This window comes from Bombina bombina, chromosome 6 (genome assembly GCF_027579735.1).
Source record: "Bombina bombina isolate aBomBom1 chromosome 6, aBomBom1.pri, whole genome shotgun sequence".
Taxonomy (NCBI): Eukaryota; Metazoa; Chordata; class Amphibia; order Anura; family Bombinatoridae; genus Bombina; species Bombina bombina.
Window position 1 is genome coordinate 326537023 of NC_069504.1, and position 27954 is coordinate 326564976.

The window sequence follows — 27954 nt, forward strand, 5'->3', positions numbered from 1 at the left end:
GACATTTTTTCAGCGTTAAAACCAGAACGCAAAACTTGTAATCTACTATAGGTGCATGAGCTTTGAAGAAAATAATGCATTTTTCTGGCATTTCATATTGTGGTGTTTTCTCATACAATGATATTTCTACAAAGTAATATTATTTTCTAAACATACTTGATCTGCTAAAAAAATGTAGTATAATTGATGTGGACACCCCACAGAAAAAAAAGAGGAAATTTTTGTGTTGAGGACCAAACGACTGAAAACAGCACTAATACAGGACTATTAAATATCAGGTAGTGTACAAGTTTTGTGTTCGTGTTTTAACGCTGAAAAAATGGTAATTTCAGTGTTAAAACAGCAATTCACAGACCCCCAATATAGTTGTACCGCAAGACTTTTAGCCTGTAAAGCAATGTCAGTCCAGCACTTGAAAAAATTAAGTTTTTTCATGGGATTCCCATAGCGCTGCCATTACGAGTTTTGCGGTGAGGCTAAAAAGCTTGCAATACACCCTATACCGACACAATCCATACCGCCATCTGAGAGCAGTAGTTATGAGTTTTACGCAACAAAACTGTTACATAAAACTCAAAGTACACTGTTACAAAGTACACTAACACCCATAAACTACCTATTAACCCCTAAACCAAGGCCCTCTCGCATCGCCGCCACTATATTAAAGTTATTAACCCCTAATCTGCTGCGCCCGACATCGCCGCCACTAAGAAAATATATTAACCCCTATTCCGCCACTATACTAAAGTTATTAACCCCTATTCCCCTGCACCGCAACATTGCCCACAATATAATAAATATATTAACTCCTATTCCGCCGCTCCCCGACATTGCCGCCACTAAATAAAGCTATTAACCCCTAAACCTCTGGCCTCCCACATTACTACCACTAAATAAACCTATTAACCCCTAAGCTGCCAGCCCCCCACATCGCAACAACCTAATTTAAACTATTAACCCCTAAATCTAACCCTAAACCTGACCCTAAACCTAACCCTAACACCCCCTAACTTTAACATAATTAAAATAGAGCTAAATTAAAGTTACAATTATTAACTAAATAATACCTATTTAAAACTAAATACATACTTACCTGTGAAATAAAACCTAACCTAGCCACAATTTAACTAATCGTTATATCGTAGCTAGCTTAGGTTTTATTTTTATTTCTCAGGTAAGTTTGTATTTATTTTAACTAGGTAGACTAGTTTTTAAATAGTTATTAACTATTTACTAACTACCTACCTAACCACCTAACCTAAACGTAAGCTGCCTTACACTAAAACTCTAACATTAAAAAAAATAAAAAACCTACCATTACAAAATATAAAAAACACTAAAATTACAAAAAATAAAAAAACCTATAATTACAAAAAATAACAAACGAATATATCCAAAACAATAATAGGTATTCCTTTTCTAATACCCGTTTTAAAAAAACAGAAAAAAAAAAAAAACAACAAAACAAAATAAAATGTCGGGGGACAGCAGAATAGGGGGTTACATTTTTTTTATAATGTGGGTGATGTTGGGGTGTGGGGGAATAGGGGCTAATAACTTTAGTATAGTGGCGGCAATATTGGGAGTGGCAGATTAGGGGTTAATAGATATATTTTGGTGGCTGCAATCTCGGGGCAGCAGATTAGGGGTGTTTAGACATAGGGTTTATATTAGGGTGTTAGGTTTAAACATAACTTTTTTTCCCCATAGACATCAATGGGGCTGCGTTACAGAGCTTTTCATTCTGTGATTGCAGGTGTTAGGTTTTTTTTCTGACACTCTCTCCCCATTGACGTCAAAGCAGCGCTTGTATTTTGTGCAGTATGGAGCTCAACGCAACCATATCACATGCACAAGCCGGCTTTGCAAAAACTTGTATTGGCAGCGCTATGGAGGGTGAAATAACGCAACTTCCCTCTATAGACTGAAAGAGACATGAAACCCAAATTTTTCTTTCATGATTCAGATAGAAAATACAATTTAAAACAACTTTATTTCTATTATGTAATTTGCTTTTTTTCCTTTGTTGAAAAAACACTGATGCATATGGGTGTGGCAATAACATGAGGCATATATGCAGGACCGGCGCTTGTGTAAGGCAGTATAGGCAGCTACCTTAAGGCGTCCACAGCAGGGGGGCGCCTAGAGCGGTGCCGACTGCAGAAGTGGATGATGATAAATTGATCATCTGCCGACTGCCGCCCTGAGCGCATTGACAGGGAGGACAGTCTGGGACTTTAACTTTAATAACTTATGTTTGTAATGTATGTTATATCAATCAATAATCATATTTTTATTTATTCATTTAATTATCGCTGCGGCTGATTCACCCCTCCTACAGACCTGAAATCATATTGGCTGGCTTATTTAGATGATGATGATCATCATGGGCCGGCACGGCTATGATATAGCTTATGGGATTGTGGGTGTGCTTGTGTGACAGAGCTAAAAGAGAAAACTACTAACTAGTAGTAGATTACTCAACCCACAGCGCTAACAGCTTAAATCAGAACACCAAAATATAAAATAATGTTAAATGATAACAATATGTTGCAAATCAAATATGGCTTACTCACAGATGTAAAATGTATCAAATATTACAATTTATTAAAATACATGAAATTCTCTGATCAAACATATATATAAAAACAAAGTGCAAAAACAAATTAAAGCCAATGTAAAAAACAATATTAAAAAAAACAATATTAAAAACAAGAGGGATAATTAACAGTGTTGTAAATTAACCCAGAAGAGCTGATAAGATGCACAAAGTGTAGTATCCAAGATCGCTGTGAAGCTGGAATAAGAACCAGAAATCAGATGACCTTCATTGCGTTATTTCAACCCAGGATCGAAGCTGGAACACAAATTTATTCAAAATCACACAAAGAAAAAGAACCAAGCAAAAGGTTTTTCAGAGGTTCTATTTCAGAGTGATGTCTTCCCCTTAGGCGTATCCTTGTCTGTGCGGTAACCATCTGTATCGATGTCCACAATAATGGTACGGCTGTTAGACAGAACCTTTCTGATACGGAAGCCTTTAAAACCTCCAGGCAAGCCTTTTACTAGAACACACTTAAAGTAGCAAGTGCAGAAAATAAAATAAAGTCCTTTTTTTCAGGGCAGTTTTTCATAAATCCACAGAAAGGAAACAAACAGCATTTCAGTTAGGAACACACATATCTTTTTCTTTCCCCTCTTTGTGTGACAGACAGACAGTGAGTGGAGAGACGGAGCTCATCACTTGTGCTACCTGGCCTGCCTAAGCCTAACTGAACTGACTCACTGAGAGGGAAAACATGCCTGGCTCCACGTGACTGTCTGAGACTCACACTGCAGCAGCAGCAGCACGACTCGAGTGAGGTAGGATACCGTAGGAACTAAGAATGGTGGCCACGCCGACGGGGGTCTCTAAGGGCAACCTGAGCAGCTGGCAGGCAGGGCATAATATGCACGGTTGGTGCTGGTGAGTCATGTGGCCTCTATTTATCAAGCTGTCAACCGCAAATACACTGGAATTCCGCAGCGTATTTGTGGCGAGCCTAATTCGCCGTAGTTATCAAACCCTACAGACCGTCATAAGTAGAATATAGTGACGTAACATACGATCCGCCGGACTCAGTCTGACACAGATCGATGGTTACGTCACTCCAGATGTTCCAAACGCAAGTTCAGCACAATCTGACTACTTTTGGAAGTTATCAAAGAACTACCAGGTATGCTTGCCGCTATTCCGGCCCAGTGTACCTGGTTTTCAATCCGCCGCCTGATGCCATAGGAATCAATGGGAGTCTGACAGCAGTGAAAGCTCATGTTCGCTGCTGCCCAATATCCAATTGATTCCTATGATAAAAGTCTACACCTAACACCCTAACATGTACCCCGAGTCTAAACACCCCTAATCTGCTCCCCCTACACCGCTGCCACCTACATTAAAGTTATTAACCCCTATCCTGCCTATCCCGGACCCCGCCTCAACGAAATAAATTGATTAATCCCTAAACTGCCGCCCCCAGAGCCCACTGCCATCTACATTATATTTATTAACCCCTAATCTGCCCCCTCTATACCGCCGCCACTATATTAAACATATTAACCCCTAAACCTAAGTCTAACCCTAACACTAACACCCCCCCTAACTTAAATATAATTTAAATAACTCTAAATAAATATTACTATCATTAACTAAATTATTCCTATTTAAAACTAAATACTTACCTGTAAAATAAACCCTAAGATAGCTACAATATAACTAATAGTTACATTGTAGCTAGCTTAGGGTTTATTTTTATTTTACAGGCAACTTTGTATTTATTTTAACTAGGTAGAATAGTTATTAAATAGTTATTAACTATTTATTAACTACCTAGCTAAAATAAATACAAATTTACCTGTAAAATAAAACCTAACCTAAGTTACAATTACACTTAACACTACACTATCATTAAAATAATTAAATAAATTAACTACAATTAAATAAAACTAATTACAATTAAATAAAATTAACTAAAGTACAAAAAACCCCCATTAAATTACAGAAAATAAAAAAAATAATTACAAGAATTTTATCTTGTAATTTAATCTAATCCCCCAAATAAAATAAAAAAGCCTCCCAAAATAATAAAATTCCCTACCCTATACTAAATTACAAATAGCCCTTAAAAGGACTTTTTTCGGGGCATTGCCCCAAAGTAATCAGCTCTTTTACCTGTAAAAAAGATACAATACCCCCCAACATTAAAACCCACCACCCACATACCCAACCCTACTCTAAAACCTACCCAATCCCCCTTAATAAAAACTAACACTAACCCCTTGAAGATCACCCTACCATGAGCCGTCTTCACCCAGCCGCGCACAAGTGTTCCTCCAGAGGGGCAGAAGTCTTCATCCGATCCGGACAGAAGAGGACCTCCAGATGGGCAGAAGACTTCATCCAGGCGGCATCTTCTATCTTCATCCATCCGGAGCGGAGCGGGTCCATCTTCAAGCCAGCCGACGCGGAGCATCCTCTTCTTCTGACGACTCCCGACGAATGGAGGATCCTTTAAATGATGTCATCCAAGATGGCGTCCCTTGAATTACGATTAGCTGATAGGATTCTATCAGCCAATCGGAATTAAGGTAGGAAAAATCAACATTTTGGTTCTTTCAGGATAGTATTTTTCCCTGTAGAGAAATTAACCCTTGACCCCCCATAGTCAAGTTGACTCTGCACCTTACCCAATAAAACACACCACACACTTATAGTTGGGATTGAAAGGCCGCAGCTCCTTTATTAACAATAAATAAACATAAATAACATCAACTTTTATAAACAACCCAGTGCTTGCCCCCACTTATTCATCTTACAAGCCCCGCCCAAATCAGGGGAGGGGCTACCACCATTAACCAACCCCCTGTTGCTGAAACAGGAAGTCCCAACCATCTCTTAACAGGCATAAGCCTCTACCTACCAGGGCAAGCACCCCGCCAATGCTGCGACAACCTACTCAGCCAGATTCCAGGGAGGGAGGGCGGGAAATTAATCCCCACCGTGCTGCTCCTGATCAAAATGTGTGTTGCCACTTCCTGTCCTGTGTTTATAAACCCCTTCTTCAGCCCAGCCCCCTGTCCTTTCTTTAACCCCCTGTCTTCTTCCTAGTGGGGTCACATAACCCTTCCTTCCATCCTCTCATACAGGGTTCCTACTTGACCCCCCATAGTCAAGTTGACTCTGCACCTTACCCAATAAAACACACCACACACTTATAGTTGGGATTGAAAGGCCGCAGCTCCTTTATTAACAATAAATAAACATAAATAACATCAACTTTTATAAACAACCCAGTGCTTGCCCCCACTTATTCATCTTACAAGCCCCACCCAAATCAGGGGAGGGGCTACCACCATTAACCAACCCCCTGTTGCTGAAACAGGAAGTCCCAACCATCTCTTAACAGGCGTAAGCCTCTACCTACCAGGGCAAGCACCCCGCCACCTCTCACCCTCCGGGTGAGAACCGCCACCCAGAGCCAAGGCCTTCTCGATCCCTTCTTTCAAAGTAAAGTTAAATAGGTGAAGCCCCACCTCATTAAGGTGGACCCCATCTTTCAAATAAAAGCACCTCCCCGATTCCCCCTCAAACTCCACATGCCTCAAACCTATACCCCCAACACGCCTCACATACCCGCTCATCATCCTATTGATCTTCCGTCTGGAAGCCTCCAATCTCCCCAGATCCCATGCTGCCCTCCACACCAATCGACTCTCAATCTCAGACCATACAATGATGCCCCCGGGAATGAGCTGTCGCAACCGGTCAATACCCCTCTTCATGTCCTCCACCAACTCTTTCTGGGACATGAATCCCAAATCATTTCCCCCGACATGTATGACCAAAACCTGCGGGTTAGAAAACAATCTAGAAAACTCCACCACCTTCCTCACCAGCTGATCCCACTTCATACCCCGGATCCCGAACCACTTTATCTCCACCTGCTCCCTAGCAAGTCCCAACTGTAATCCATCGTCCTTCACCGCGGCAGCCTTCCTGGCCCAATAAATGTATGAGTGCCCGATCACCCAGCACTTCACCGGACCTGTCAAGACAAAGAAAGCCGTATCAGCTCCCACCCTGCCCTCAGGCCCTTAGCCCTGGCCTCACATATCCCCGAAACCTATCCGATCTCCACCTCCCAATCCTCTTAATCGCAGCCACATCCAAACCCAACCCTGCCGCCTCAGTCGCCGCCCCAATCCTAAATGAATGGGATCCAAATTCCATGGCCCCCATTCCCATCCTCCCCAAGGCCTTCCTAAAAACCGCAATAAACTGGTATTTTGACAATATAGACCCATCAGCATGGACAAATAATGGCCCCTCCCCCTTGGGGCGGAGACTGAGGAAAACACGGGTTGCAGTAACAGGGCAACATTCGCCCCCTATCTCCCTTAATCTCACCACGCATCCTTTCCCCAACTGATCCGTTTTTGACCGTCTCAACCACACTTCTACCACCCCTTCACTCACGATCACCTCCCCACCTTGAAGACCCCCTTTGTCTCTCCTGTTCCGCCCCACCAATTCCGACACCCTGAAGGCCCCGAAAAACGCTAGGATAAAAGCCGCTTTGAACAGCGCTACCTCAAATTCAGAGACACACAAACCTCTTAAACAACCCACTACCTTTTCCAACACAGCGAACGTCACTGGCCTCCTGCCGTCACTCCTCCTTCTCCCCCTGCACAAACCTCTCACCGCCATCCGTACCATAAACACCTTTGTGAGGTCTCCACCCCCCACCAACTGGAACCAAAACGCTAAGGCCGCCACCCTTTTCTTTATTTCTGAAGGCGACAGCCTCTCCTCCCCCCACCTTTTTATCCAGGCCAACAGCACCCTTAATTGGTTGTCCTCATCCTCCAGTAAATGCCTCCCCCCATGCAACTCACACCATTGCTTCCACACCCGGGCGTATGCCTTCCATGTGGCGCCTGCCAATGACCCTCGTATCAAGTCAATTACCCCATGCCCAAGCTCCATAGATCCCTCGGGCAAGGCACGCCTTCCACGTCTGCCTCCGGTGCTGCTGCCCGGAACCGCTCCCACTGCAAACGGGACAAAGCGTCAGCAATCACATTCAGCTTACCCGGCACATGCACAGCTCTGAAAGCTATGTTATTCCTCAAACACTCCAACACAAATGCTCTCAGCAACTTGACCACCGGGGGGGAACTCGCCGTCAACCTGTTAATGGCCAACATCACCCCCAGGTTATCCGAATGGAAGGTGACCCTTTTATCCCTCAAGATATGGGGCCATACCCGCAACGCGACTACTACCGGGAAAAACTCCAGGAACGTGAGGTTCCTGGTCAAACCACTCTCCCTCCAGCTGCCCGGCCACCTGTCAGCACACCATTTTCCTTGAAGGTAAGCCCCGAACCCCTGGGCCCCCGACGCATCCGTGAATAGACCCAAGTCGTTATCCGACCAACCTACCTCCTGGATAATCAATCTGCCATTGAATTCGTCCAGAAACGTGACCCACACTCTCAAGTCCTCCTTCATTTCCCTCGTCACTCTGACGTGGTGCCTTGGATCTGACACTCCCGCCGTCGCCAATGACAACCGGCGGCAGAATGCCCTGCCAATGGGGATGATCCGGCATGCGAAGTTTAACTTCCCCAGCAGCGACTGGAGCTGCCTCAACGTCATTTTCCTGGCGGCCAGCGCTTCCCCCAGCACGCCCTTCAAGTCTGTCAATTTATCCTCTGGGAGCCTGCATTCCATCCGAATCGTGTCCAATTGTATCCCCAGAAAGTTCAAAGATGACACCGGCCCCTCCGATTTTTCAGCCGCAACCGGGATACCAAAATCCCTGGTTACCTCCCCGAACACCTTCACCAGGAGTTCGCAATCCCCTGAACCCGCTGCACCCACGAACAAGAAATCGTCCAGGTAATGGACCACCGAGGATTTTTTTGCCTTCTGCCTGACCCCCCCATTCGACAAAGGAACTAAATTTTTCAAAGTACGCACAGGAGATTGAACAGCCCATTGGCAGGCACATGTCCACGAAAAAAGCTCCCTCAAACGAACACCCCAGCAAGTGATGGCACTTAGGGTGCACTGGCAGCAGCCTGAACGCTGATTCCACATCCGCTTTGGCCAGCAATGCCCCCTTTCCAGCCTTTCTCACCAACGCCACTGCCCTGTCAAAGGAAGCATAATTCACTGACACCAACTCTGGGTCAATCCCATCGTTGACTGACAGCCCCTTTGGGTGCGACAGATGATTTATCATCCGGAATTGGCCTGCCCCTTTCTTCGGGACCACCCCCAGCGGAGAAATTCGGAGACCCTTCAAGGGCGGTTCTTTGAAAGGTCCCGCCATCCGCCCCAACGCTACCTCCTTGCGCAACTTCTCCCTCACAACCCCCGGGAATTCCCGTGCCGATTTCAAGTTACCCCCAAAAACCCCCGGTGCCTGCTCTTTATGTGGAATAAAGAACCCCGAACTAAACCCCATTAGCAGCAAGTCGGCATCCGCCGCACATCCCGGTCTATTGGCGTACCCCTTTAGCCATGGCACCATCCTTCTTACCTTCACCGGGGTCCACGCCCGCATTACCCACCTCTCCAGGCTTTCCTCCCTGCCGCGCTTTCTTAAAGTACTTGGCAAAAGAGTGGATTGCCCCACAGCCTGAACACTCATGCTTGTATTTGCATGATGCTCCGAAGCGGCATTGACCCTCGTTGAACTGAAAGCACAGTCCCTTCCGGATAACCGACGATGTGCTCCCAGTACCCCCTCCGGCTCCCACTCCTTGCCCTGCGGATCGAAAGGACTGCCCCCCCCTCAGGGGCGTCATCATCTCCAAACAGATCCCCATATCCCTATCATCCCACCGCATCTCGGGCCTCACCGCCATCCGCTGCCGGAACCGCTCGTCGTACCGCCACCATGCCAATCCGCCATATGTACTGCACGCATTCGCGATCTCATCATAATAACAGAATTGGGACGAACCTTGTTCTGGGAACTTTTCCCCCATCACACTTGCTAGAATACGGAATGCCCTGGACCAATTCCCGAAGGTCTTGGGCAGCTTCCTCCATTGCTTCTTCCTCTCCTCCTCCTTCTTTTTCCCTTTCTCCTTGTCGTCTTCTTTCACCTCCAATACCTGGTCCAACGGAAGAAGCGACAGAATCTCTAGGTATTCCCTCTTCCAAATCTTCTCCCGCAACTCACTGGTCAGATGGATCCCCAACGGTCCCACTGAACACAGACACGGCCTCCTCAATGCATCCTCCGGCACCTTCAAAGTTTCTCCCCCACCTGCGGCCCCGCTCACAGCCGGCAGCGTGCTTCCTCCTGCCTGCGATCCTCCTGTTTGGGCCCCACCACCTGGCTGCACCCATGCCGCCGCTGGCGCCACCGCCCCTGATGGTTTCTCCAGGGTCGCTATTAGGCCCTTCAAGCCCGCCAACAACACCTCTCTCTCGCCAGTCAAGCTATCATTCACTCCTGGAAGCAGCACAGTCGACTCACCTGCCGACCGCGCCGCTGTAGCCGGTCCTTCTCCCCGCCTGTCCGTTCCTCCTCCTGTGCCAGGCCTGCTAACCCCACTCCGGCTGGATTCTCTCGGTCTCCTGACCAACTCCTCACTGCCCGCTTCCAGAAGGCGTCTCACCGTCCCTCTCCTGGCAGCGGACCTCCCCCTGCCGTGCCTGCTCCTTTCTCTGGACCGGTCCACCCTGGCCCATGTTGGTGATCTCCTCTCTGTCCCTCCAGGTCCCCTGCTCCGAGGTGACCGAGATCTCCTGCGCTCCCTGGGTGATTCCCGCCTCCTCAAGGGGGTATGCTCCCTCCCTGTATCACGTCCTGATCTAGACGCCTGTGAGGAAGAGGCACCAGTCACATCATCCCCCCTCTCCCTCCTCACATTCCCCTCCCTGCCCCCCCCTCCCCTCCCCGTTGCGGGGACAACATCCTCAAAAGCTGCGCCAGGGCAGACATCCCCCCTACCTGGCCAGCTGTACCTGCTCCTGCCGATGTTCCTTCCAGAGGGTCCTCTTCCTCATCGAAGTCACCACTGGCCTCTAACTCCAGTGGTGGCTCCGTCCACAGCTCCAGTTCCTCCAAAGCCTCTGTTTCCCTGCTGGCTTCCTCCGCCTCATCCACCCTTGCCGTAGAGGCACAGTCCACTGTAAAACAAACAACCATCAGCAAAGCCATTCCACAAACCCAGCACCCCCACCCAACCTCCCCCTGCCCACCCACTTACCCTTGCCCGCCTCTACATAGCTGCCCTCCCAACCTCTAACTTGCCCCCCCCCATTTACTTCCTTCTCACCTATTTCTTCCCTTTACTTTTATTTTACTTTTTTTTTTTTTTTTTTGTCATCCCCTGCTATCCCCTTCCCCTATTCCCTATCTTAACCCACCCCCTCTCTCAGGGCCACAACCCCCCTACCCACATCTCCCTGTGACAGATACCCACCCCTTTGTCCTTTACAAGCAATTTAAAAAAAAACCTAAGCGATCCCAGCACGTCCTGCTGCCCCCCCCTTTTCCCCCATTCTCTCTATGCCTGATCCTGCAAATTGCCCCTTCCTAACCATCCCCAGACCCTCTATCTGCCAATCCTGTAATCCACTCCCTACTCCTGCCCATTCCCCCCCCCATCCCGCCAGGTTTATCTACACCTGGGGCCCTTACCCTCCATGCCATCCCTTGTTGCAGCCCTCCATCTGCCCAGCAGCCACTTTATCTATAGTGGTGGGCCCACTTGGACTCTCCCCCCCTTTATTCCCCCTGCCCTTGCTGAAAACAAACATTTCCTGAGATTGCACATTAGCAGGTTGAGCTATCACAACATTGCAGCCCCCCCCCCCGGCACCTCTGCATAACACTGCAGACCGTTATCCTCTCCACCCGGCATCAGCCACCTTCAGCTCAGAGTCTCCCCGCTTGTGCTGCAGCTCCCCCTCTGCCCGCTAACACTTACCTGTCCTCCTCGTCACTGCCCGGCTGCTCCGCCGTCCGCCTCTACCCTGCCTAGGCTCCGGCTGTGACCGCTGGGCCGTGACGTCATCCGGAGCCGCCGGTCCCCTCTGTGGGCCCTCCATAGCCGTCTCCTCCGGTCCAGCTTGCTGCCGCTCCGCCTCCTGAATGGCCCTTGCAGACCTGCCTCTCCTTCGGCTACCTTGCGGCCCCGGCTGCGACCGCCGGGCCGTGACGTCATCCGCCGCCTCCTCTCTAGGCCTCAAGCCCGACCTGGGCCCGGCCGTTGACGCTCCTCCTGATCCCGGCTGCTGCACGTCTTCCGGACTGCCAGAGGGCCTGCTGCTCCCCCTCCTTCTTCCACCAATGCCCCCATCTGGGCTCAGACGTTCAGGAGGCCTGGATCTCCGCACAGGCCGCACGCTCCTCCTAGTAGCTGTCCCTCTGGTGACAGGGACCTCCCCCGCATCTCTTGTGCCTGCTCTCCCTGCAGTCTCCAGCCTCTCCCTGATCCAGCCAGCTCCTTTCTGCTTCGCCACCTCCATCAGCTCAGCTAACAAGGCCTCCATTCCGGTGAGCAAAATTAATCCCCACCGTGCTGCTCCTGATCAAAATGTGTGTTGCCACTTCCTGTCCTGTGTTTATAAACCCCTTCTTCAGCCCAGCCCCCTGTCCTTTCTTTAACCCCCTGTCTTCTTCCTAGTGGGGTCACATAACCCTTCCTTCCATCCTTTCATACAGGGTTCCTACTTTCTACAGGAATGAGTTTATACACTCCATCACAGTAGTGTAGTGGGCTGTTTGTATAATAAGATTGGTGGTCCAGTAAATATTTCTCTGAGTTTCTGATTCTTAGTTAATATAGGTTGTAAATCCTTAAACGGACACTCAAGTCAAAATAAAACTTTTATGATTCAGAAAGCACATGCTAAACAACTTTCCAATTTACTTCTATTAACAAAATTAATTAAAAGTCTTTTTATAGCTAAACTTTTTGAGTCACAAGCTCCTACTGAGCATGTGCAAGAATTCACAGAATATACATATATGCATTTGTGATTTGCTGATGGCTGTCACATGATACAGTAATAGTAGAAACAGACATAATCTACTCATTTAAAATTCAGACTAAGTGCTATTGCATTGTCTTTTTATCGTGCATTTGTTCATTGTGCTAATCTACCGTATTTACTTGTCCTTTAATATTTGTTTTAGTAGTGTTCTTGCTTTCTTGTAAGTAATAACCAAGTGGATTCTGATGGTTTCCTTTATTTCTCTCTATATTTCAAAAAGGTTGTTTTTGAGTATTTTTATGGCACACTCAATTTCCCTGATAGTTTGTCATGCTGAATGTAACTGTTGGATCATGGATTCATGAAGTGAAGACAAATGTTGTCACCTGATCCAAGCAGGTTGTGGTGGCATACAATATATTGACTATATATAACTGATTTCTTTATGTGGCTGAGTTGAAAGCTGGAACTATGAAGGTATTTGTTGTGATCCATTGGTTTCTTGTATATTGTAGTTGAGATAGTTCCTTCTTTAATGATATTAACAGTGGTATCTAAGAAATTTTAACTTTTTGGAGTATTCCAGAGTGGGATTAATGGTGGGGTGGAAATCTATTATAGTCCTTGTGGAACTGTTTTAGTGACATTTCCCCTTCAGTACAGATAATGAAGATGTCATTTAGGTCACCTCTACCTTGATGACATTTTCCTAATTCAGGTCTGTATGGCAGAATTAATGTTTTTAAATCATTTAAAGGGACACTCAAGTGAAAATTAAACTTTCATAATTCAGATAGAGCAGCAATTTTAAACAACTTTCCAATTTATTTTCATTAGCAGTCTTTTTATAGTTACACTTTTTGAGTCACCAGCTCCTACTGAGCATGTGCAATAATTCACAGAAGTTACGTATATGCATTTGTGATTGGCTGATGTCTGTCACGTGATACAGGAGGAGTGGAAATAGACATAACTTAGAAATTTGTCAGAAAAAAATCTACTGCTCATTTGAAGTTCAGATTAAGTGCTATTGCATTGTCTTTTTATTTGTTTATTATGTAAACTACTGTATTTACTGGTCCTTTAACATTGTCATTTGTTAGCCTCATTCACAAAATTTGGCAAATCAAAAGCAGCTCAGATATTCTATTCAGTGTTTTCCCCAGGACCTTTTTAGGAATAGTCTGTGCAAAGAATAATGCACAATCTGGTAATACAAGTGGATGGTTTAAAATTTTATCTAGAGCATCTTAAGTTTTTTAGCACACCCTATACTTTTTCTGGATAGCATAGGGTGCATTATTAGCATGCTCATTGTGCTCGTATTACAACTGATGAGTTAAGTGTTGCACTTGAGTGCAGTCCAAAATAGCGCTATCAAATTTAGAGCTTTTTGAGACCTGAAGTAAACCAATATAGCTTGCTAGTTTTCATAACAAAATAAACGAAAATGCTATGGAAATAATCTATTAAAGTTATATTTAGACTTAATGTTTATAAACCAATATTTTATTAATAAAAAAACAAAAAAGGTTTTGTGGCAGAACTAAAGCTATATGGTATATTGCAAGAGGCAAGACTATGAAGAGCTCCACTACTTACGCACCAATGGGCTAGTACTTGAGCGATATCCACATGAATTTTACTGCACACCCCCTTAATCTATTATGATTGGGATTTAGCGTAGCAACCTATTGCTCGAGCACTAGAAAATAACATTGGACTTAGAAGTGCCAACATTTCTTTCATGTAATTGGCAAGATTCCATGAGCTAGTGACGTATGGGATATACATTCCTACCAGTAGGGGCAAAGTTTCCCAAACCTCAAAATGCCTATAAATTCACCCCCACTACACCCACAATTCAGTTTTACAAACTTTGCCTCCTATGGAGGTGGTGAAGTAAGTTTGTGCTAGATTTCTACGTTGATATGCGCTTCTCAGCATGCTGAATCCCGGTTCCTCTCAGAGTGCAGTGAATGACAGAGGGATGTGAAGGGAGTATTACCTATTGAATGCAATGGTCATCCTAACGGGGATCGACGATATACTCTTATATACCAATACCTCTGCTGATTCTCGTTTCAGTACTGGTTTGGCTATCTACTTTATGTAGATGAGTGTCTTTTGGTAAGTATGTTTTCCTTTATTAAGACACTCTCAGCTATGGTTTGGCACTTTATATGTAAAGTTCTAAATATAATGTTTGTACTTATATTTGCCATGATTCAGGTTTATCAGTATATTTCCTTTTTGCAGACTGTCAGTTTCATTTTGGGAAATGCACATAAAAAAAAAATTCTCTCCTGAAATTTTCAAATTGACTTTCTTTTCTAAACTTCGGGCTGTTAGGCTCGCGGGTGCACAAAATGCTATAATTTATTGCGTCATTCTTGGCGCGAGACTTTTTGGTGTGAGAATTAAGTTTGTTGATGTAATTTTGTCATTTCCGGCGTCTTAGTTGGCGCCGAGAATTTTCACATAGTTGCGTCATCTATGACGCTCGTGTTTGTTGCAGACGTTTTTGGGGCCAAAAATATTTTGTCAGTTGTGGGCGTCATACTTGGCGCCAGACTTTTGACATTATTTAAGTATTCATGTATTTTTGCTTCTGGTTTCAAGAGGCTTATTTTGTTTGCATTTTTTTCCCATTCCGGAAACTGTCATATAAGGAAATTGATAATTTTGCTTTATATGTTATTTTTTCTCTTACATATTGCAAGATGTCTCAATCTGATCCTGTTTCAGAATCCACTATTGGAATCCTGCTGCCTGATGTTGGTTCTACCAAAGCTAAGTGCATTTGTTGTAAACTTGTGGTAACTGTACCTCCAGCTGTAATTTGTGATAGTTGTCATGACAAACTTTTACATGCAGACATTATTTCCATTAGTAGTAATCCATTACCTGTTGTTATTCCTTCAACATCTAATGCTCAGGATATTCCTGTTAATGTGAGAGAATTTGTTTCTAATTCTATTCAGAAGGCTTTGTCTGTCATACCACCTTCTAATAAACGTAAAAGGTCTTTTAAAACTTCTCATAAAATTGATGAATTTTTAAATGACCAACAACATTCTGATTTATCTATCTCTAATGAGGATCTGGTTCAGAAGATTCTGCCTCAGATATTGACTCTGACAAATGTTTATACTTATTTAAAATGGAGTATATTTGTTCCTTGTTGAAAGAGGTGTTGATTGCATTAGATATGGAGGAGACTAGTCCTCTTGATATTAAAACTAGTAAAAGTTTAAATTCAGTTTTTAAACCTCATGTAGTTATTCCTGAGGTTTTTTTCCAGTTCCTGATGCAATTTCAGATGTAATTTCTAGGGAATGGAATAGACTGGGTACCTCTTTTACTCCTTCAAGGTTTAAGAAGCTGTACCCTTTGCCGTCTGATAGATTGGAGTTTTGGGAAAAGATCCCCAAAGTTGATGGGGCCAGCTCTTCTCTTGCTAAACGTACTACTATTCCTACGGAAAATAGTACTTCTTTTAAAGATCCTTTAGATAGGATACTTGAATCTTATCTAAGGAAGGCTTATTTATGTTCAGGTCATCTTCTTAGGCCTGCTATTTCTTTGGCTGATGTTGCAGCTGCTTCAACTTTTTGGTTGGAAACCCTAGCGCAACAAGTATCAGATCATAATGTGTATAGCATTGTTAAGTTAATTCAACATGCTAATAATTTAATTTGTGATGCCATTTTTGATATCATTAGAATTGATGTCAGATATATGTCTTTAGCTATATTAGCTAGAGGAGCTTTATGGCTTAAATCTTGGAATGCTGACATGACTTCTAAATGAACATTGCTATCTCTCTCTTTCCAAGGTAATAAATTATTTGGTTCTCAGTTGGATTAAATTATTTCAACTGTCACTGGGGGGAAGGGAGCTTTTTTGCCTCAGGATAAAAAATCTAAGGGTAAATTTAAGGCTGCTAACCATTTTCGTTCCTTTCGACAAAATAAGGAACAGAAACCTGATCCTTCCCCTAAGGGAACAGTTTCCAATTGGAAGCCTTCTTCAGTCTGTAATAAATCCAAGCTATTTAAAAGATCTAAATCAGCCCCCAAGTCCGCATGAAGGTGCGGCCCTCATTCCAGCTCAGCTGGTAGGGGGCAGACTAAAATTTTTCAAGAATGTTTGGATCAATTCAATCCAAAATCATTGGATTCAGAACATTGTTTCTCAAGGGTACAGAATAGGTTTCAAAGTCAGACCGCCTGTGAGAAGTTTCTTTCTCTCACACATTCCAGTGAACCCAGAAAAGGCTCAGGCTTTCCTGAAGTGTGTTTCAGACCTGGAGGTATCTGGGGTAATTGTGCCAGTTCCTGTTCAGGAACGGGGTCTGGGGTTTTATTCAAATCTGTTCATTGTCCCAAAGAAGGAGAATTATTTCAGACCAGTTCTGGATCTAAAAATTTTGAATTGTTATGTGAGAATACCAACATTCAAAATGGTGACTATAAGGACTATTCTGCCTTTTGTTCAGCAAGGGCATTATATGTCCACAATAGACTTACAAGATGCATATCTTCATATTCCAATTCATCCAGATCACCATCAGTTCCTGAGATTCTCTTTTCTAGACAAGCATTACCAATTTGTTGCTCTTCCTTTTGGCCTAGCGACAGCTCCAAGGATCTTTTCAAAGGTTCTTGGTGCCCTGCTCTCTGTAATCAGAGAGCGGGGTATTGCAGTGTTTCCTTATTTGGACAATATCTTGGTACTTGCTCAGTCTTTATGTTCTGCAGAATCTCACACAAATCAACTAGTGTTGTTTCTTCGAAAACATGGTTGGAGGATCAATTTACCAAAAAGTTCTTTGACTCCTCAGACAAGGGTGACCTTTTTAGATTTCCAAATAGATTCAATATCCATAACTTTGTCTCTAACAGACAAGAGACATCTGAAATTGGTAACAGCTTGTCGGAACCTTCAGTTTCAATCATTCCCTTCAGTAGCTATGTGCATGGAGGTTTTAGGTCTCATGACTGCAGCATCGGACGTAATCCCCTTTGCTCATTTTCCCATGATACCTCTTCAGCTTTGTATGCTGAATCAATGGTGCAGGGATTATACAAGGATATCACAATTAATATCCTTAAATCCCAATGTTCGACTATCTCTGACTTGGTGGTTACATCACCATTGTTTAGTTCAAGGGGCCTCTTTTGTTCATCCAACCTGGACTGTGATCACAACAGATGCAAGTCTTTCAGGTTGGGGAGCTGTCTGGGGATCTCTGACAGCGCAGGGGTTTGGAAATCTCAAGAGGCGAGATTACCAATCAATATTTTGGAACTCTGTGCGATTCTCAGAGCTCTTCAGTTTTGGCCTCTTCTGAAGAGAGAACCATTTATTTGTTTTCAGACAGACAATGTCACAACCGTGGCGTATGTCAATCATCAAGGTGGGACTCACAGTCCTCAAGCTATGAAAGAAGTATCTTGGATACTTGCTTGGGTGGAATCCAGCTCCTGTCTAATTTCTGCAGTCCATATCCCAGGTATAGACAATTGGGAAGCGGATTATCTCAGTCACCAGACTTTACATCCGGGAGAGTGGTCTCTTCACCCAGATGTATTTTTTCAGATTGTTCAGATGTGGGGGCTTCCAGAAATAGATCTGATGGCTTCTCATCTAAACAGGAAACTTCCCAGGTATCTGTCCAGGTCCAGGGATCCTCAGGCGGAAGCAGTGGATGCGTTGACACTTCCTTGGAGTTATCAACCTGCTTATATCTTTCCGCCTCTAGTTCTTCTTCCAAGAGTGATTTCCAAAATCATAATGGCGCGCTCGTTTGTACTGCTGGTGGCTCCAGCATGGCCACACAGGTTTTGGTATGCGGATCTTGTTCGGATGTCCAGTTGCCAACCTTGGCCACTTCCGTTAAGGCCAGACCTTCTATCTCAAGGCCCATTTTTCCATCAGGATCTCAAATCATTAAATTTGAAGGTATGGAGATTTAACGCTTAGTGCTTAGTCATAGAGGTTTCTCTGACTCAGTGATTAATACTATGTTGCAGGCTCATAAATCTGTGTCTAGAAAGATTTATTACCGAGTTTGGAAGACTTACATTTCATGGTGTTCTTCTCATAAATTCTCTTGGCATTTTAGAATGGTTTAGATAAGGGTTTGTCTGCAAGTTCCTTGAAAGGACAAATCTCTGCTCTTTCTGTTCTGTTTCACAGAAAAATTGCTAATCTTCCTGATATTCATTGTTTTGTACAGGCTTTGGTTCGTATCAAGCCTGTCATTAAATCAATCTCTCCTCCTTGGAGTCTTAATTTGGTTTTTAAAGCTTTACAGGCTCCTCCGTTTGAGCCTATGCATTCTCTGGACATTAAATTACTTTCTTGGAAAGTACTGTTCCTTTTGGCCATCTCTTCTGCTAGAAGAGTTTCTGAATTATCTGCTCTTTTTTGTGAATCTCCTTTTCTGATTTTTCATCAGGATAAGGTGGTCTTGCGGACTTCATTTAAATTTTTACCTAAGGTTGTGAATTCCAACAACATTAGTAGAGAAATTGTTGTCCCTTCATTGTGTCCTAATCCTAAGAATTCTCTGGAGAGATCTTTACATTCTTTGGGTGTGGTAAGAGCTTTGAAATATTATGTGGAAGCTACTAAAGATTTCAGAAAGTCGGCTAGTCTATTTGTTATCTTTTCTGGTTCTAGGAAAGGTCAGAAGGCTTCTGCCATTTCTTTGGCATCTTGGTTAAAGCTTTTGATTCATCATGCTTATTTGGAGTCGGGTAAATCCCCGCCTCAGAGGATTATGGCTCATTCTACTAGGTCATTTTCCACTTCCTGGGCTTTTAAGAATGAAGTTTCTGTTGATCAGATTTGCAAAGCAGCAACTTGGTCTTCTTTGCATACTTTTACTAAATTCTACCATTTTTATGTTTTTTCTTCTTCAGAAGCAGTTTTTGGTAGAAAAGTACTTCAGGCATCTGTTTCAGTTTGATTCTTCTGCTTATAATTTCATTTTTTTTCATTATAAGATTAAAACTTTTGATTTGGGATGTGGATTAATTTTTCAGCGGAATTGTCTGTCTTTATTGTTATCCCTCCCTCTCTAGTGACTCTTGCGTGGAGTGCCACATCTTTGGTATTTGCTATCCCATACGTCACTAGCTCATGGACTCTTGCCAATTACATGGAAGAAAACATAATTTATGTAAGAATTTACCTGATAAATTCATTTCTTTCATATTGGCAAGAGTCCATGAGACCCACCCTTTTTATGGTGGTTATGATTTTTTTGTATAAAGCACAATTATTCCAATTCCTTGATGATGCTTTCGCTCCTTTCTTATCACCCCACTTCTTGGCTATTCGTTAAACTGAATTGTGGGTGTAGTGGGGGGTGTATTTATAGGCATTTTGAGGTTTGGGAAACTTTGCCCCTCCTGGTAGGAATGTATATCCCATATGTCACTAGCTCATGGACTCTTGCCAATATGAAAGAAATGAATTTATCAGGTAAATTCTTACATAAATTATGTTTTTTTGCTCTCCACTTTTAAAATAATGCTTAAAGGTTACAAGTGGAACGCTATTTAACTTTCCTGCTCGAGTGTTAACTTTGCTAGAAGTAAGCTTTTTGCGCTCATCGGGATGCACTCGTATTATGAATTGAAAGTAAATTGTTTTTGTTTGCACTCACCCGACAAGGGCAAAAAGGCGAACTTAGAATATCATATGCACGTTTACAAATTCCCCCATAGAAGTCAATGGAGAATAAAAATGGGAAAAAAAATCCAACACCCCACCCCATATATATATATATATGTATATATATATATACATATATATATATATATATATATATATATATATATATATAATAAACAATTTCCAGTTCAGCCCACCAATGGACAACTCACCTGGGTGCAAGGATACAAATTCAAATAGAAAACAAGGGAATGCACTCTCAGGACTTCTTCAAAACCAATTTAATGGAACGTTTTCGGGGCTGATGAAGGGGTTGTGAACCCCGAAAACGTTCTGGTACAATATATATATATATATATAAAAGAGAGTGAGAAGAGCCAGTACAATCCAAAAACAAAAAAACTAATAAAAATTTTGTGACTTTAGAAAGAACATATAACATATAACAATTGCAATAGTGCTACCTCCAGAGACGTGGGACCGCTATGGGGCTAAATTTGCCCCCTCCTACGCCAACCTCTTTATAGGGTGGTGGGAGAGGACCCACATCTATGGAGGTAGTGGAGCCAATTCCTCTGATCATGTCATCAAATACGTTCGTTATATTGATGACCTGCTTTTGATTTGGTCTGGTGACTATGCTACAGCAGAAAAATATGTGGATGATCTTAATGCTAATGAGGTCGGGATTCAGTTCACCTTTGAGTGGAACAAGTGTGCTATCTCCTTTTTGGATATTTCCCTCAAGGGTATTCCAAACGAAAATAAAGTTGTCTCTTCTCTCTTTAGGAAGCCAATTGCGGGCAACACTGTGTTGCATGCAAAGAGTCATCATCCTAAACATGTTTTTGGCGGAATTGCCAAGGGTCAGTTTATGAGGGTACGTCGTAACTGTACCCAGCAACGAGATTTCCTTGAAGAGAGTAAAGACCTGAGTAAAAGACTCAGAGAGAGGGGCTACTCTAGGTGGACTATATGTAAGGCTCAATCTGAAGTGAATAAAATGGATAGGTCATCTATGCTTAAAGTACTCAGAGTAAGCCAAATCGTGTACCCAAGAATACTAAACCTAGGTTTATTACCCAATTCTCCAATCAGTATGAGGATATATGTGATATCATTGGTAAAAATCTTCCAATACTGATGGGAGACAAGAAATTAAAAGAGAAAGTAGAAGGAGGCTGTATGTTTGTAGCAAGGCGAGCTTCCACGCTGGGTAATATACTTTCCCCCAGTCTACTTAGGGAGCCATCTGTAAATAACTCATGGCTGCACCATGAAGGTACTAACCGATGTGGCAGACGCACCTGTAGTTCTTGTGATCATATTCAGGTTGGCAGGTCCTTTGTATCTCGTCACTCTGGTGAAACCTTTAACACTAAAGGCTGCATTAATTGCAAAAGTACCTACATTGTTTACCTAATTGAGTGTATAAGCTGTTCCAAATCCTATGTAGGTAGAACTACTAGGGATGTGGGAACCAAAGTTAGGGAACACCTATCTTATATATCTGGAGAGAGACATTGCTCAGCATTATCCAGATATTTTCTGGATGTTCATCACAAAGATGTCACTTCTTTTAAGTGGTAAGCAATTGAGCGAATCCCAATGACCTCCAGAGGAGGAGACAGATTATCTATTTTGTGCAGGCAGGAAACCTACTGGATATTCAAACTGAATTGTTTGGTGCCAGTAGGTTTCAATTCTGAGCATGACATTTTGAATTTCTGGAACAGATACGTTGGGTCCCCTTATAGATGTGTCTACTTACTTATTATAAATCAGTGAATAAAGTCTTGGATATGGGTCTTTTTTTCTGACCTTTGTCATATGGTCAGCAAATTATTCCCGCCCTCTTTCTTGTATAGTCAACCTAATGCTTCCTGATTTTCCATGATGAGTATTATACTCTCTTTTTTTCCATATTTTCTTGTATGTGGAAAGATGAGTATATATTTTACTTGGTAAAATTATCTGGTTAACTGTTGCCTTTTTTTGACTAATGTACGGTATGAGGCAGGCTGCTAAAATTTCTGTCAATATGTCTAGGTTACATTAAGGTTACTAAAGTACCAGTTCATTTAATACCAATGGTTATTTAGGTTTTGTTCGAATAAGATGTATTAAATTATTATATTTTCCATTTTTTTGCTTACAAATACGTATAACCTTTAATATTTAGTATTTTACTCATCCAAGGGATAACAGTTAATAACATGTTTAATGTCCAATCTGGTTCTATATGTTTTCTCATTTAAAATTCTCCTCTCAATATTACTAATCATGTATATTAAATAGAGTGTTTCAAAATGTAGCAATTTTGTATTAACCAATCACTGTGGTTTTAGTTCTTTTTAAAGCTATCATGTGTGTTTAATCAGACTTTTCACTGGCTGCATTCTGAATCTACTAACCATGTTTTGATGTCTCCATAGTTTTATTTTTTATTTATGTTTGAATAAAGTTTTTTCATTTTAAAGAAGCCCTAAGGACCGCTACCTTTCTTTTTTTAATTTAACTACAGCGGGTACAGGGACCCACTTCTTGGTCCTATACTGTTTCACTGTTTTATTTACACAGTGCTGCACTGTTTGCCCAGGACGCTTACCTATTGGCGGCTGTTACTCCCCACGGATGCATTGGATTGGCTGATCACCCGGATAGCGTAAAAGCAGTAACGCAGCTATTGCGAGTCATGTCGGTATAGCTATACCGCAAGCATTTTAGCCTGTAACGCAACGTACATTCCGCACTAAAATACATTTTTTTTATGGGATTTTCATAGCACCGGTATTACAGGTTGTGCGGTGAGGCTAAAAAGCTTGCGTTGCAGCCTATACCGACACGATCCATACTCTCATCTGAGAGCAGTAGTTATGAGTTTGCGCCACAAAAATGTTTCACAAAACTCATAACTAAACAGTTACAAAGTATATTAACACCCATAAACTACCTATTAACCTCTAAACCGCCACCCTCCCGCATTGCAAACACTATAATAAACCTATTAACCCCATATCTGCCGCCCACCCACATTTGAATTTGAAGAATCAAATCAGCCAATAGGAATGCAAGGTACGCCATTTTGAAATGGCTACCTTGCTTTGAAGCTTCAGTGGACCGTATGGAGAGGACGCTGCGCGATGGATGTCTTTGCTTCTCCGCTCCACGCTACCGGGATGGAAATAGAAGACACCCCCAGGATGGATGAAGATGTTGCGGCCTGGATGAAGACTTCTTGCCGCCTGGATGTCTGAACTTCAGCAACCGTGAGTAGATATTCTGGGGTTAGTATTATGTTTTTTTGGGTGTTTTTTTTTCAGATTAGGGTTTGGGCTTTTGAAAAAGAGCTAAATGCCCTTTTAAGGGCAATAAAAAAGAGCTGAATGCCCTTTTAAGGGCAATGCCCATACAAATGTCCCTTTAGGGGCAATGGGTAGCTTGTTTTTTTTTTTAGAGCTAGGTTTTTTATTTTGGGGGTTGATTGGGTGGTGGGTTTTACTGTTGGGGGACTTTGTATTTTTTTTACAGGTAAAAGAGCTGTTTAATTTAGGGCAATGCCCTACAAAAGGCCCTTTTAAGGGCTATTGGTAGTTTATTGTAGGCTAGGGATGTTTATATTTTGGGGGGCTTTTTTATTTTTTAGGGCTATTAGATTAGGTGTAATTGTTTTCATTTTTTATTATTTTGTTTATTATTTTTTGTAAGCTTAGTGTTTTTTATTTTTCGTAATTTAGTGTTTATTATTTTTTGTAATTTTAGATTTTTTAATTTTTCTCATAGTGTTAGGTTTTTTTAAATTTGTAATTTAGGTTTTTTAATTGGTAGTATTTTTTTATTTTATTACAATAGTAAGGTTAGGTTAATTTATAGTTTCATGTTAGGTTTATTTTTATTTCACAGGTAAGTTTTTATTTATTTAAATATAGTTATATTGTAATTTTAATTTAAAGTTAGTAGGGTGTTAGGTTTAGGGGTTAATAGTTTAATTTAGTGTTTTGCGATATGGGGGGCCGGCAGTTTAGGGGTTAATAGGCTTATTTAGTGGCGGAGATATGGAAGGCCGGAGGTTTAGGGGTTAATAGGTTTATTTAGTGGCGGAGATGTGGGAGGCCAGAGGTTTAGGGGTTAATAACTTTATTATAGTGGCGGCGATGTCGGGGAGCGGCGGAATAGGGGTTAATAGCTTTATTATAGTGGCGGTGATGTCAGGGAGTGGCGGAATAGGGGTTAATAACTTTTATTAGTGGTGGCGATGTCGGGAGCAGCGTTTTAGGGGTTAATAAATTTATTTAGATGTCAGCGATGTCGGGGGTGGCAGATTAGGGGTGAATTAACTTGGGGTTTATGTTAGGGTTTGAAAATATTAAGGATTAGACTAAGCGCCACGGTAGTTTACCCTCTAGCTTTATACAAAAGGCCTCCTAGCTGGCTGTATGACTGTTTTTATTGTATGACTGTTTTTATTAATGAATATATAATGTATTAATCTAATATTATTTTAACCCATAATATTAGAACTATAGCTTTTTATAATCAAGTGTTTTTTAGGACCTCCATCTATTTGTCCTTACCTGTGGCTCTTTCACTACCCCAGCCTTTTTTAGGCGCTTTATACTATTACCTTTTCCTCACAGGTTTATGTTAGGGTGTTAGGTTAAACGTAACTTTTTTTCCCCATATACATCAATGGGGTTGCGTTACGGAGATTTTTCATGCCGCATATCAGGTGTTAGTTTTTTTTCAAACAATCTCTCCCCATTGATGTCTATGGAGGAAAGCGTGCACAAGCACGTCAAAGCAGCCCTTGGATTTTGTGCGGTATGGAGCTTAACGCCACCATATCGTATGCACAAGGAGGCTTTTCAGTAACTCCTAATGGCAGCGCTATGGAAGGTGAAATAACGCAACTTTTTTGGCGCACCCTATTTAGCGCAAAACTCGTAATCTAGTTGATTGTTTCTACACAAATCAACAAAACCTAGGATGAACACTTTAGTCATAGATTACTTATTTTAGCAATAGGATTGTTACGTGCTCTTCGCATTTATCTGTTAAACATCAGAATAAGGCATAGTTCATCCAGGCTGACAGTATCAAGCCAAATACCCTCTGTTCTATTTTTATTCCCTCCAGGCATGACCAAAGAAAGTTTCAGTTTGGAACAGAAATCTGCATTACTGTTCTGCTGTCACTGGAGAAATGATAGAAACAAATGGGAAATAAAAAGTTTTCCTGTCATCATTGTCCATATCTGTTTAATAAAAACATTTTTTTTAAAATATATTTTACTTTGGGTACCCCATCCCTATGGTAGGTAATTAGACTTTGTGACTATGACAGAGATGGTAACATCCATTCTATTTTACATTAAAACACATTCATATTTTTAACTTAATTTCCACAGGGAAAAACACCAAAAATGAATTAATACTTAATTGATTCAGAGATATGGAATGTCAAAAGAGAAGAAGAATAAATAAATTGAGGCAGCTAGGGACATGTGAGTCATATTTGAATCTTGATTGACAAGTCAGTAGAATTTTGAATCTAGTCAGTAGAATTTTGATTTTTTTCCCATACCATTTTTTATAAGACCACACAGTATGCACCCTATAATTGGTAGTATATATAGAGACTAATACATTTAAAACTAAAACTAAACAATGTAATACATTGGCATTTTGCAAATTGTACAAATTAGATTCAGCATTACTGAGTATAATTGCTTAGGTGTTTTATTTTTAGGTACACCAAAGTATATCACTAGTCACACTTTACAATAGCATATCAATTGAATTGAAGAGCAATCTAGGCTACATTTCTTTTGTTTTTTTTCCTTTACAGGGAGTGCAGAATTATTAGGCAAATGAGTATTTTGACCACATCATCCTCTTTATGCATGTTGTCTTACTCCAAGCTGTATAGGCTCGAAAGCCTACTACCAATTAAGCATATTAGGTGATGTGCATCTCTGTAATGAGAAGGGGTGTGGTCTAATGACATCAACACCCTATATCAGGTGTGCATAATTATTAGGCAACTTCCTTTCCTTTGGCAAAATGGGTCAAAAGAAGGACTTGACAGGCTCAGAAAAGTCAAAAATAGTGAGATATCTTGCAGAGGGATGCAGCACTCTTAAAATTGCAAAGCTTCTGAAGCGTGATCATCGAACAATCAAGCGTTTCATTCAAAATAGTCAACAGGGTCACAAGAAGCGTGTGGAAAAACCAAGGCTCAAAATAACTGCCCATGAACTGAGAAAAGTCAAGCGTGCAGCTGCCAAGATGCCACTTGCCACCAGTTTGGCCATATTTCAGAGCTGCAACATCACTGGAGTGCCCAAAAGCACAAGGTGTGCAATACTCAGAGACATGGCCAAGGTAAGAAAGGCTGAAAGACGACCACCACTGAACAAGACACACAAGCTGAAACGTCAAGACTGGGCCAAGAAATATCTCAAGACTGATTTTTCTAAGGTTTTATGGATTGATGAAATGAGAGTGAGTCTTGATGGGCCAGATGGATGGGCCCGTGGCTGGATTGGTAAAGGGCAGAGAGCTCCAGTCCGACTCAGACGCCAGCAAGGTGGAGGTGGAGTACTGGTTTGGGCTGGTATCATCAAAGATGAGCTTGTGGGGCCTTTTCGGGTTGAGGATGGAGTCAAGCTCAACTCCCAGTCCTACTGCCAGTTTCTGGAAGACACCTTCTTCAAGCAGTGGTACAGGAAGAAGTCTGCATCCTTCAAGAAAAACATGATTTTCATGCAGGACAATGCTCCATCACACGCGTCCAAGTACTCCACAGCGTGGCTGGCAAGAAAGGGTATAAAAGAAGAAAATCTAATGACATGGCCTCCTTGTTCACCTGATCTGAACCCCATTGAGAACCTGTGGTCCATCATCAAATGTGAGATTTACAAGGAGGGAAAACAGTACACCTCTCTGAACAGTGTCTGGGAGGCTGTGGTTGCTGCTGCACGCAATGTTGATGGTGAACAGAACAAAACACTGACAGAATCCATGGATGGCAGGCTTTTGAGTGTCCTTGCAAAGAAAGGTGGCTATATTGGTCACTGATTTGTTTTTGTTTTGTTTTTGAATGTCAGAAATGTATATTTGTGAATGTTGAGATGTTATATTGGTTTCACTGGTAAAAATAAATAATTGAAATGGGTATATATTTGTTTTTTGTTAAGTTGCCTAATAATTATGCACAGTAATAGTCACCTGCACACACAGATATCCCCCTAAAATATCTATAACTAAAAACAAACTAAAAACTACTTCCAAAACTATTCAGCTTTGATATTAATGAGTTTTTTGGGTTCATTGAGAACATGGTTGTTGTTCAATAATAAAATTAATCCTCAAAAATACAACTTGCCTAATAATTCTGCACTCCCTGTAGTTTATATACTTTCATGAAAATGTATTTCCCCATCCCTAGAGAGCTTACATTCTTAGGGGCTCGCCGGAAACAAAAGTTATGAAGCAGCGGTCTGAAGGCCGCTGCACCATAACCTGTCCACCTGCTCTGAGGCGGCGGACAGAAATCAACCCGATCGAATACGATCGGGTTGATTGACACCCCCTGCTAGCAGCAAATTGGCCGTAAATCTGCAGAGGGTGGTATTGCACCAGCAGTTCACAAGAACTGCTAGTGCAATGATAAATGCCGGCAGTGTATGCTGTCAGCATTTATCGATGTGCAGCAGACATGATGCACTACATCGTATTATGTCCGCTCGCACATGAATAA